This window comes from Cryptomeria japonica, chromosome 11 (genome assembly GCF_030272615.1).
Source record: "Cryptomeria japonica chromosome 11, Sugi_1.0, whole genome shotgun sequence".
In the NCBI taxonomy this organism is placed as follows: Eukaryota; Viridiplantae; Streptophyta; class Pinopsida; order Cupressales; family Cupressaceae; genus Cryptomeria; species Cryptomeria japonica.
Genome location: NC_081415.1, coordinates 203,967,271 through 203,980,119, shown reverse-complemented (window position 1 = coordinate 203,980,119; position 12,849 = coordinate 203,967,271).

Here is a 12,849-nt window from a genome sequence, read left to right as displayed (position 1 = left end):
TATTAATTTATTGTTGATGTTTACTATTATAGTCATCTACCCATGATTGTCAATGAGATCAACATGTGTGATTGGTGCTTTTGGTTCGCTTGTTGAGTTGTTTTTGCAAGCATGGCCATATGTGACTAGTACATCACCTTTGAAAACAATGAAATATTGTGTTGTACATATTTCAATTATGCTTGATACATGAGGTGTTTCCAACTTTGACTTGCAATCAGGTGAACTAATTTAGTATGTACACTATTTAGAAAGTATGTATAGGTAAAATTAGAATGTAGATATCAGAAGATTGGAAGAATAAAAATAACAAAAGCAACTAATTTATCTATTGATGTATTTCACAATAAGAGATGTATTTTGGCAATTTGAGAAAAACACTTTTCTTTTTTTGTTCTTGATTGTCATTTGAGTAGCTTACATTGTCTGGGGGGCTATTTTGATGAGAAGAGTCTATTTATGAACTATAAAGGATTAGATGAGATGTTTTAGTATCAATATTGGTAATATATGATAGAAGACAAAATAATATTTTGCTATAGATAAAGAGAAGTGTGTAATGGTTGTACACATTTTCATGATGTGTGTGTTTTTTATGACAAGTTGTGCTGAGACATTGCATCTTCTATTTTGGCTTGTGCAATAGCTATGGCATGCAACAAAATATTGTAATGAAATTTCAAATGCAAATTAAATATGATTTACAAATGACGCAAGGATGATAGATCTTATTTTGGTAAACACTTTAAGTTCATTTTTTGTGTTTTTTCCAAGATATTCAAATGTTTGCATGAAAAAGTAATTTTGATAATGTAGTATTGGAGTTGAGGAAAAATCAACTCTACAGCTCCCAAAGATCACCTGCATGCAAACCTGTCATAGAAGGAGAAAAGAAAAAAATCTATGGAGGCCAGAATTCAGAGATCCAGAAAAAAGGAGTCATATTGATTGTGCAACAAGAATGCAATTCAATAATTACAGTTGTTATGAAAATACAAAGAGAGAATCCTTATAAGAGGATACTCGAAACCCTAAAGGTGAAAACCCTAAAGAATTATAAGATTTCTAAGTTTAGCTTAAGCATGGAGTATAATAGATTAATAATTAAATAAATAATTATTAGCTATTAAAAGATAAATCCAACACCCCCCCCTTAAGACAAACTTAGGGAGTAGCTAAAAAACAACTAAGGACTAAAAAAGCATGTAAAAAATGTAGGAAAGAAACAATGGGTCTCGGCAACTAGGCCTGATGAGGTGCCCAAGTACAATAAAATCTCTATAAAGTGGAGAAAAAGGAGAAAACCCTATGAGAACAAAACTCCTCTGCAAGAAGAGATGAAAGCTCAAGTGAAGGACTAAGAAGCCTCCAAACAAGAGTGTTCCAGAAGATAGGAACAAAAAGAAGAGCATGAAGAACACCACTGAATCATGAAATAGTTACAAACACTGTCGAAGAGTAACTGTTGATCTGAAGAACCTCCACTAAAATAGAACATGACTAGGTAGAGAAGACTGTAATCTGCACGAGGGCCCTCAAATGACACTACTCGAATTAGATGGCAAACAAAGGAAAACAATTGAACTCGGAGATACAAATGGCCTGAAACACCAAAGCCTGAAGAGCTGATCAATCGAACCAAGGAAGCATTAGAACAAAAGGACAAACCTCCCCATAATGCTGAAAAGGGAGAGGGACAGGTACACTGAAAAGAACGACCAACAAGAACTGCATGATGAACTAGGAACATCAAAGGTGTAGAGAAAGTACATGGTGGCACGGAAGGAACACTCATTTGACACACATCATGAGGATAATGTCGTGGAAGTAACACTCACATGAAAAAGGTAGATGGCAAACAAAGGCAAACATCAACCCCCCATGGCACTTTATAATGTAGTGCATATACAATAAGGTACAAGATGTGCAAGATCCCAAGTATACAATGTATGATGGAACTTTATCTCAGCGTGTTTACATAAATAAAAGGCCACAATGATCACAAGAGATAGAAGACTGGAAACAAAAAGAATAGCCAAAGACGAGACATCCTACTCAAAGAAAGAGATCCCAGGACTTGAAACATCCAAGATATTCACTAGATTGCTGAAAAGCAAAAATCTGAATAAAATATACCTGGAGAAGAATCTTGGAAGAAAACTAATATGAATGGAAAGAACACAAAACAAGCTTTCCAATGATATAAAGTTTTTGAAAAATGAAGTTCGAATGCTCAAGTTATGTCTCCCGGAGTGCAAAAATGAACCTCTATCTTTGACAACAAAAAACACCATCAAAAAAGAAAAATAAAAAAATTCAAACCTCCAGATCTGGATAGAGGTCGGAAAGAGATTTCCAACGATATAAGGTTTGTTGAAAAATGCCTCCGTATGACCAAGATATGACCAAAAAACTGAAGGTGCTCCGAATGGGCCTAGAAGAGGCCTGAAGGATGCCTACGTAGTGCTGACGTCATTTGTCTGTGAGTATAAATTTGACGGCCGTATGGATGTCACCACCAAAAAATCAATATTCTTGGAAAAAACTCGCTGGAAATAAATTCGGTGCCTAGAAAAAAATCTTGATCGTCATAAAACAAGGAGGGGTCGAAAACGGGCTGGCGACACGGGAGTGGTGGAGGGGCAGTGGCTAGTGAGTGGCAGGGCTCAACAGCCAGCAGGGTTTCCAAGTGGTGGGAGCCTTGCAGTCGGCGTGCAAGGTTTCTGAGCGGTGGCAACCGGCGAGGAGAGGACCACGGGCCTTGCAGGGGTCCATAGAGAGGGCGGAGCAGTAGGCGGTCGACGACACGACAGGGGACAAGGGGCCCACAGGGTTGTACCCTGCGAGTACCCAAAAATTTGCCCTTTTAAAAAAAAAATCTTGTGTTTTTTGATTTAAAAAAAATAAAAAAATTAACAACACCCATTTAAAAAATCGGTTTCGATCTGTGTGCCTGAGGTCATACTGTTTGGGCTTAAAATTTGTTTTGCCTCTCGAAGACCTAACACCAAAATATATCGAATTTTATATCAAAATTCATGGAAACGGCCTCTTGAATCCAACCGTGAGGTCCTTTTGGCACCAAAATGTACCAAAAAATCAGCTACCCCCCAAAATAGAAAAAAACAATTGCACAAACCCCCAAATACACAGATCTGAAGAACAAGGATCAAAATCTCTCATAAAGAGAACAAGGGCATGCAGATCTGGAGCTTTGATACCATATTGGATCTGAGGAAAAATCAACTCTACAGCTCCCAAAGATCACCTGCATGCAAACTTGTCATAGAAGGAGAGAAGCAAAACAACTATGGAGGTCAGAATTCAAAGATCCAGAAAAGAGGAGTCATATTGATTGTGCAACAAGAATGCAATTCAATAATTACAGTTGTTATGAAAATACAAAGAGAGAATCCTTATAAGGGGATACTCAAAATCATAAAGGTGAAAAACCTAAAGAATTATAAGATTCCTAAGTTTAGCTTAAGCATGGAGTATAATAGACTAATAATTAAATAAATAATTATTAGCTAGTAAAAGATAACTCCAACATGTAGAAAAAAATAGTGCACAAAATGTTTATACGTGTAGCCAAAAAATGTTGAACAAAACCATGTAATGCTTCAGAAGGATGAAGTAAATAAAGACATACAAAATGCTTAATTGATTTGGGAGGATAAAGCACAAATGTGGTTAGTGTTTTCTAATCCATAATGATCAGAACAAGTTACCAAATGAAGTACATGTGAATCCCAAAATATAGTGAGTACTGTTGACAAAAATAAACTCAAAAGGGATCAAACAATCTAAGTAATAAAAATTCACTAGGCATTTACCCATGTTTAGCTACTTAGAGTCTCATTATACATCCAAAAGAAAACAAAATTATTTCTATGACACAACTTGAATCACTTTATATTTTCAAAGAAAAAAGTAAACAATCTTTGTAATTTTATTCCTCAATTGAGAAATACTTCAGAAATTTACAAATGGAATTATGCAAATATAGAAAACAACCTAAAACACTAAATCATTCAAGGTTATCCATTATTGCATGTTGCACATAGAGTGTGTACTTAACTACATTTTTGCATAGAAAACTATCATCAACTGACTTAAGTTTTTAGCTAACTGATAACAATCTACTTACTAAAATGTTGTGCATTTGTAGAAAATGCATTCAGATCGAGCACAAAAATAAAACAATCTAAACCTTTTGAAATATATAAGCTCTATGATTGAGCCAAGTTAGAATGAGAAGAGTAGAGTTTTATAGTGTAAAAGACTTACCAAATGCCATCAAGGAATATAAATCATTGTAACTATGAAATATGATTTGATAACCTTTCTTAAATATTCAACTACCCCTAGAAAACTAGAGCAGTCAAGCCTAGAGATAAAACCAAGCATGCAACTTCTGTAGACACAATAGAAAATAAATTCACAATAGTGAGAAAAGAAACATCTTTATTGATAAAATTGTGATACAACACAAGTATTTTTAATTTTGGATTTCAATGTTCTACAATTCCTAATTCTGGTTTGCACTCTAAGCAACTGGACTTTACTTTTCCCTCCAATGTCGACCACTTTCGATATCCTCCTCTCTATCTCAAAAATACTCTTTGTTCTCCCAAGACTTCCTATTCAATTCCCACCCACAGTGGCTTAATCATCTTCCAACTGAAATCTCAACATTTTCTATGCCATGGTGGAATCTCAGTAGTTGATAGGATATCCTAGTCGTCACACTCCACATCAAATGTCACCAAAAACACCATCGATGAGACAAATCCATTTTGGTGAGAGATGTCTTGAGCCTCATTGACTCAACAGTAAAAGGTGCAAGCCCAATCTAATGGGCCAAGGAAAGCATATCGAGAAAACATGACTTTGTTGGGGTGAGAATTTTCAAGTCTCCTCAATCTCACTACAAAGAGCATTGACAAAAACAAACAACTCATTGGTGAGAGTCTTCTCAAGTTTCCCCAATCTCTGATGAGGGTGAAGAACATAGTGTTGTGCATGCCTATTAGCATAACAAACAAGAGTCAATCAAAAAAATTTAAAGCCTCCTCGATGTCACTAGAGAATATACCAAAGTGACATGACCCCATTGAAAAGGGGTTCCACATAATCAAGAATGCATCGAAGAGACACAAGCTTATTGAGAAGAAGTTCCCCAAGTCTCTTCAATGAAACAATGTGCTCGAACAAAGAGAGAGTCGACAGACTCATCAGTGAGAAAAGATTTTGTCATGGGTACCTGCAAGAAGTTGTGTCCTCTTTTTGGCCAAAGTGGAAGTTTTTTCCCATTTTTTTCAATGTCATCATGTTTGACCTAAAGATTTGAGGCACTTAAAGAATGAGTTTTGAAAAAAATTAGTAATATAAAATGTAGTGCTTGAAGTCTACTTTCCAAATATTTAATTTATTTTAATACCCAAATCTTAAAAATGAATTTTAGATAGGCATTACTAGAACATATAGTTTAAAAGTCACTTTTCAAGACCATACCATGCCCGTGTACAGAAAGCATAATTTGACCTAAATGAAATTATTTTTATAAATATTTTTGGGAAAAAAACTGTAACTCACTCACCTTTGATGAGAATATTTTTTTGTAGTTTTTTTCTCATATTTTTTTTTTTGTTAATTTTTTATTGGGCATAATCATTGTTTTGAAAAATTCTTGTGTACAGCAAGTATAATTTGACCTAAACTTAACATTTTTTGGTTTTTTTTTAAACTATATAGAATTGTCTCTAGTTTGATGCCATATAATTTTTTTCTTTCAAAAAACTTAGAGACAAAAAAGTTATTAAAAAACTAAAAAACCATGTTCTTTCAAGTTTATGGACCTCTTTTATTTGTAATTATTTTAAAAATAAAAATATTGATCCATTTTCTAAAAAAATTATATATTTCAAATCTAGACAGTCTCTACTATAATGGGTTTTCATTGTTTAAAAAAATTCTGAAAATTTGGTGTTCAGATATATTTTTGAAGTCATTATTTTATTTGAAGATTGATTTGGCCTTCAAGTTGCAAGTCAAATTAGGTTCAAGCCAAAGGGTCCGCTCTCCAAGCCAAAATCGAAGCTACAATCGAACCAAAGTTTGAAATTTTTAGAAACGGGATCTCGTTTCATTTTTTAAATAATTAAAAACACATTTAGCAAACGAGATCCCGTTTCCCTTTTTTTAAATTTTTTTTTTAAAAATAAACTATATATACATTTTTTTTTTAATTTTTAAATTTTTTAAAAATAAGCTATATATACATGAAATATAACATTTAATTTTAAGTCACATTTCCCTTTGTCTTTTTCCTTTCTTATACTTAAGTTATATTTCATGTATATATTGGCAGGATGTTTGAAAATGGTTTCAGATCTCTAGGAGTTATAATACAAATTGTAGATTTTAGAAGATATTATAAATTGTGACATAAAAAGACCTATAATGTCATAATACAACCTATTATGTCATAATAGGTCCCATTGTGACATAATAGGTCCTATTGTGTCATAATAGGTCCTATTATGACATAATACGACCTATTAAGTCATAATAGGTCATATAATGTCATAAGACCCCTCAAAAGGACCTATTATGACATTACACCTCTTATTAGGACCTATTATGAATTAAGACCCCTTAGTAGGACCTATTATGACATAATAGGATCGATTATCACATAATATGACTCCTATAATGCCATAAGACCCCTTAAGAGGACATCTCATGTTATAATAGGTCCTATTATGTCATAAGACCCCATAAGAGGACACATTATGACATTTTACCCCTTAGTAGGACCTATTGAAGGCTATTATGTCATAATAGGACTAATTATGACATAATAAGACCGATTGTGACATAATAGGACCTATGATGACATAATAGGTCATATTATGTCATAATAGGTCATATTATGTCATCATAGGTCCTATTATGACATCATAGGTCATATTATGTCATAAAAGCCCTTATGAGGACCTATTATGACTTTATACCCCTTAGTAGGACTTGTTAAGGGATATTATGTCATAACAGGACCTATTGTGACATAATGAGACCTATAATGTCATAATACGACCTATTATGTCATAATAGGTCTCATTGTGACATAATAGATCCTTTTGTGTCATAATAGGTCTTATTGTGACATAATACCCCTTAAGAGGACCTATTATGACATTATATCTCTTACTAAGACCTATTATGACATAAGACCCCTTAGTAGGACCTATTATGACATAATAGGATTGATTATGACATAATAGGATTGATTATGACATAATAGGATCTATTATGTCATAATAGGTCCTATAATGTCATAAGACTTCGTAAGAGGACCTATCGTGTCATAATAGGTCCTATTATGTCATAAGACCCCTTAAGAGGACCTATTATTATATTATACCCCTTAGTAGGACCCGTTAAAAGGTATTATGTCATAATAGGACTAATAATGACATAATAGGATCTATGATGATGTAATAGGTCCTATCGTGTCATCATAGGTCCTATTATGACATCATAGGTCCTATTATGTCATAAAAACCTTTAGGAGGACCTATTATGACTTTATACCCCTTACTAGGACTTGTTAAAGGGTATTATGTCATATTAGGACCTATTGTGATATAATAGGATGTATAATGTCATAATATGTCCTATTATGTCATAATAGGTCCCATTGTGACATAATAGGACCTATTATGTCATAATACGACCTATTATGTCATAATACGACCTATTATGTCATAAGACCCCTTAAGAGAACCTATTATGAGATTATACCTCTTACTAGGACCTATTATGACATAAGACCCCTTAGTAGGACCTATTATGACATATGTAGAGAAAGATAAGTTGGTTGGGAGAGAGAGATGGTACTTTTAGAGAGAGTTAAGGGGTATTATGTCATAACAGGATCTATTGTGACATAATAGGACATATAATGTCATAACATGACCTATTATGTCATAATAGGTAACATTGTGACATAATAGGTCCTATTATGTCATAAGACCCCTTAAGAGGAGCTATTATGACATTATACATCTTTCTAGGACCTATTATGACATAATACCCTTTAGTAGGATCTATTATGACATAATAGGACCAGCTATCACATAATAGGACCTATTATGTCCTATAATGTCATAAGACCCCTTAAGAGGACCTGCCATGTCATAATAGGTCCTATTCTGTCATAAGACCCCTTAAGAGGACCTATTATGACATTATACCCCTTAGTAGGACTTCTTAAAGGGTATTATGTCATAATAGGACTAATAATGACAAAATAGGATCTATGATGATGTAATAGGTCCTATTATGTCATCATAGGTCCTATTATGACATCATAGGTCATATTATGTCATAAAACCTTTTAAGAGGACCTATTATGATTTTATACACTAGGACTTGTTAAGGGGTATTATGTCATATTAGGACGTATTGTGACATAATAGGACCTATATTGTCATAATAGGACCTATATTGTCATAATATGACCTATATTGTCATAATAGGTCTCAATGTGACATAATAGGTCCTATTATGACATAATATGACCTACTATGTCATAATACGACCTATTATGTCATAATAGGTCTTATTATATCATAAGACCCCTTAAGAGGACCTATTATGACATTATACCTCTTACTAGGTCTATTATGACATAAGACCCCTTAGTGGGACCTATTATGACATATGTAGAGAAAGATAAGTTGGTTGGGAGAGAGAGATGGTACTTTTAGAGAGAGTTAAGGGGTATTATGTCATAATAGGACCTATTGTGACATAATAGGACCTATAATGTCATAATACAACCTATTATGTTATAATAGGTCACATTGTGACATAATAGGTCATATTGTGACATAATAGGTCCTATTGTGACATAATAGGTCTTATTGTGACATAATGTTGGCATTTTGATGATGTTTAATTGTGATTGTCATTGATGGACACACACTTATTTATTATATGAATTATTCTCAACCGGTACTATGTGATGTATTGCTCAAACCAGTATTGTATTCCATTGTATGCATAGTCTTTGTTTGTTGAAGACTATCGGTGTTTGCAGAAGGAGCTTATTGGTTAAAGCCTGACTGAGGACCTCAAGCGGTACGAGGACCTCAAGAGGTATGAGGACCCCAAGTGGTAGCCAATCTTTTTAGGATCAGAACACTATGTTCTAGTTTACCAGTCTTTGTTTGTAAACCGGTAATCGATATACTGTGTTTGGTTAACCGACAAACTAGTAAAGTGTGATGAGTTATCATCCACCGACACCGATGCAGTGATTCTATGTCGTGTTACAAATTGTGTCTAGATGCACTGTATCTAGGAAAATGTAGTCTAATCTCATTGGATCAAAATGAAATCATATTCCTATATGAGGACATCATGTCTAGGGTTTTATATATGTGTGTAGAAGGGTTGCGTAAAAGAGATTTTAGGTCTTTGCGGAAAAAGTATCTTGCAACAGAGATTGAACAGAAGACTGAAGTAATGTGTAATGCATTAACAGAGAGCACTAAAGGATCTAACTAAGCATCATGTGCTACTTTATAGATCACTTACTTGTTGATTACTAATCTCTTCGACAAGTCTGAAACCCTTAATCGGGTAGACTTAGTTAAGCCTGTTCAAAAATCCTCTAACAAGGTGGTTCACAGTTGTGGATCTGAAATCCTTTAATAGAGTAGTCTTTAACATGACTTATCTCCTAACAGAGATCTGGATTCCTAATAGGATCTGTTCTGGTGAAGGACATTGTAAAGCCTTAACCAGTTTGGTTGCTATTTAACAGATAGTAGACTTGTGAGTCATACTCATCATGGTTTTTCTCATTTGGATTTTCATGTCAAAATATCTTGTGTTATGGTGATTGTGTTATTGTGGGTGAATGCTTTATTTTCTATTTGGCTTTTTTGTGTATTAACTGGTTTACTGTTTAAAAGGCTATACCGGTCTGCAGTAAATTTGCTTAATTGTTTGGTAAATTTTTTTGGTATACTAATTCACCCCCCCTCTTAGTATTCATGAATTGGTATCAAAGCCAACCTTTCTTCAAGTCTAACCACTTGAAAGGAGATATAAGGGAATACAACATGAGGTAACTCACTCACCGTCTAGCCGAGTCTGAGAAAGCCTATGATGAACTTAAGGTCAAGAATAAAGCGTCTTTAGCCAAAAGAAGAGAACTTGCTGAGAAAATGCTGGAAATTACTGAAAACAACTCTTTTGATGAAGCAGACATGGATGCTCTGATCGAAGAAGTGGAGAAACTGAATGAGTCCAAAACTAACCCGAGGAGGGAGCCAAAAGGACTGACCATTAGATGAGTCAGGAACTGGAAAACTGAAGAAAAGTTGAGGATCTAGTGAAGGACAAGGAGCACGAGATCTCTAAGTTGAAACAAGAAATTGGTACCATTATTGCCTATTTGCAAGAGGGTAAGGAATAGAAAGAAGAAATGCAAGTAAAACTCAATGAAACCATTTCTCATAATGAAACCCTAATAAATACCAATGAAGCTCTTTTCAAAGAACTTGTTGAGAAGAAGGAGATACTTGCAAAGTTTAACTAGAGTGTTGCAAAGTTGGACCAAAAGTTGGAATCAATGAAGCCATCAAAGGATACCTCTAGACTTGGTTTCTCTACATATGAGGAAGGTGAATCATCTAGAACCAAGATTGATGCATCAAAAGAGAAACCAGTATTTGAGAAAAGCAGCAAAAACAAAGGTAAGCCAAAGTTCAAACATGTATGCTTTAACTGTCACAAGGAAGGACATACTGCCAATGTATGTAGGAGAAAGGCTTATAATAATTTACCTTACATGTAAAACAATGTGTATGATCACAAGGCTAGAACTGGTAGATTTAATGGTCATTGTTATGCATGCAACAAGTTTGGGCATAGATCTTTTGAGTGCAGGTTGGTTATAAACAACTCTGGAGGTTATGCATTGAGATCAAAAGGAGTTGTCCTAGAACCTCTTATGAACCAGAACCCAAACCAGTATAGAACCTATGACCATAGGTCAAATGGTTATGGAGCAACGAACGGTTGGAGAGGAACCTATGTGATCTATCATGGTAGCAATCACACTACTGCAACATGTAGGAGAAAGAATGGAAAGGTGAACACCAAACCATGGAGAGCACCCGGTGTGGTATGCTATCATTGTAACAAATTGGGACATCTTGCCAGAGCATGCAAACTGAGATAGAATCCATCGGAAGACAAATTGGTTGACCCAGAAGGTAAAGGAAAGGTCAATGTTGAAACTGTTCAAGCTGATATGGATAAAATTTGGAAAAAGAAATTTGAAGAGAAGCCACAAGATGCACCAGTTTCTGCACTCAGTGTGGAGACCCCTGAATCGGCAAATTGAGCTTCGAAAAGCTTAAGGGGGAACATATTATTAACAATGTTTTGAACCCCCAGAGTATATCGGTAAAGTGCTTTTATCAGTATTGGTTACCTGTCGACTGACAGAAGAAATAAAGTGATAAAAGGTAAAATTAGGGTTTGTACCCTAACGGTGATGCATTTATTATGGTAGGTAGGAACATGTATAAAGGCAATTCTTGTAGTCATTTTTACTTACCTATTTTTGAAGAAACATTTTTCTAACTTGAGCAGAGCAACAAAAGCGATAATCTTGAATTCGAAGAAATTCAGAAAGAAATCTTGTGCAAGATTCAATAGTTATTTCAAGTTATCCAGAGTGGAGGTCTGAGTGGTAAAGCAAGCTTTTGGAGAAGTGTGTTGTGCTTGACATTGATGAACCCTAGTTCAGAGTGAAAAGGTATTTTTCGTCGATTCACTCTTATCATTCAAAATTATTTATACATGGCTTCTACATCCAAAGTCTCTTCTAGTTCTTCCGCACATGAGGAGTCATCTGAATCTCTTAGGATGAAGGTGAAATACAATGCCCTATCTCAAATTCCCATCAGAGTCATTGTCGAAGGGGATGTTTCTGGTTACATTGATTGCAAACTGGAAGACCTAGGGTCTCTAGTGATTCACTCCCAGTTGAGTTTGTTCTATGGAAAAGATAAGAAGATTAAACTAGAGTACACCGTGATTGAGAAGAAGAAACTCCACAATGCAACATATTTTCTCGAGGAATTCACAGAAGATCATATAAGAATTATTCTAAGTAGGGTTCAAGGTGAGAAGATGTATCTTGGGCGAACCCATGATATCACACCGGAGGCAATCCATGTCGTGACCGGTTTCTGCAATATTGGAGAAGTCCCTGTTCTTTGTAAGATCACAAAAACCAAAGTGATAGAGCTCACCGGTTCTGTAAGTGACAAGAGGGCAATGACTGTCAACGCCATTGAAGATGACTTGGTGAAAAATGTGTGCATGGTGATCGGTTATAGAGTATTCTATGCTAGCATAATGAATTATGCTCCTACAGCTACGGTGCATGTTGCTTATCGAATGATTAAGGAAGATACAAAGTACGACTTGTGTACCTACATGCAAAAACAACTCATGGAGAATTTGAAATCTATCAAAGAGGACAAGACACTAAGGTTCAAATTCGGTCAACTACTTGTCAGGTTGTTTTTCTTCTTTCAAGGGTATTTTCTGGGAGTTGGTGATGTTCAATGGTCAAATGACCTACAGGTTACAAGACAAATCAAGGAGAGTCTACAAGTAGTGGGATCTACTTATCCGGAGACTCTGAATAGTTATTTTGATGAGTTCAGATTGAAGATGGACCAGAGAACAAGGATATCAAATGATCTGGTTAAGAAGTATGAAGATGATATCTATTTCACAATCAAAGTGGAT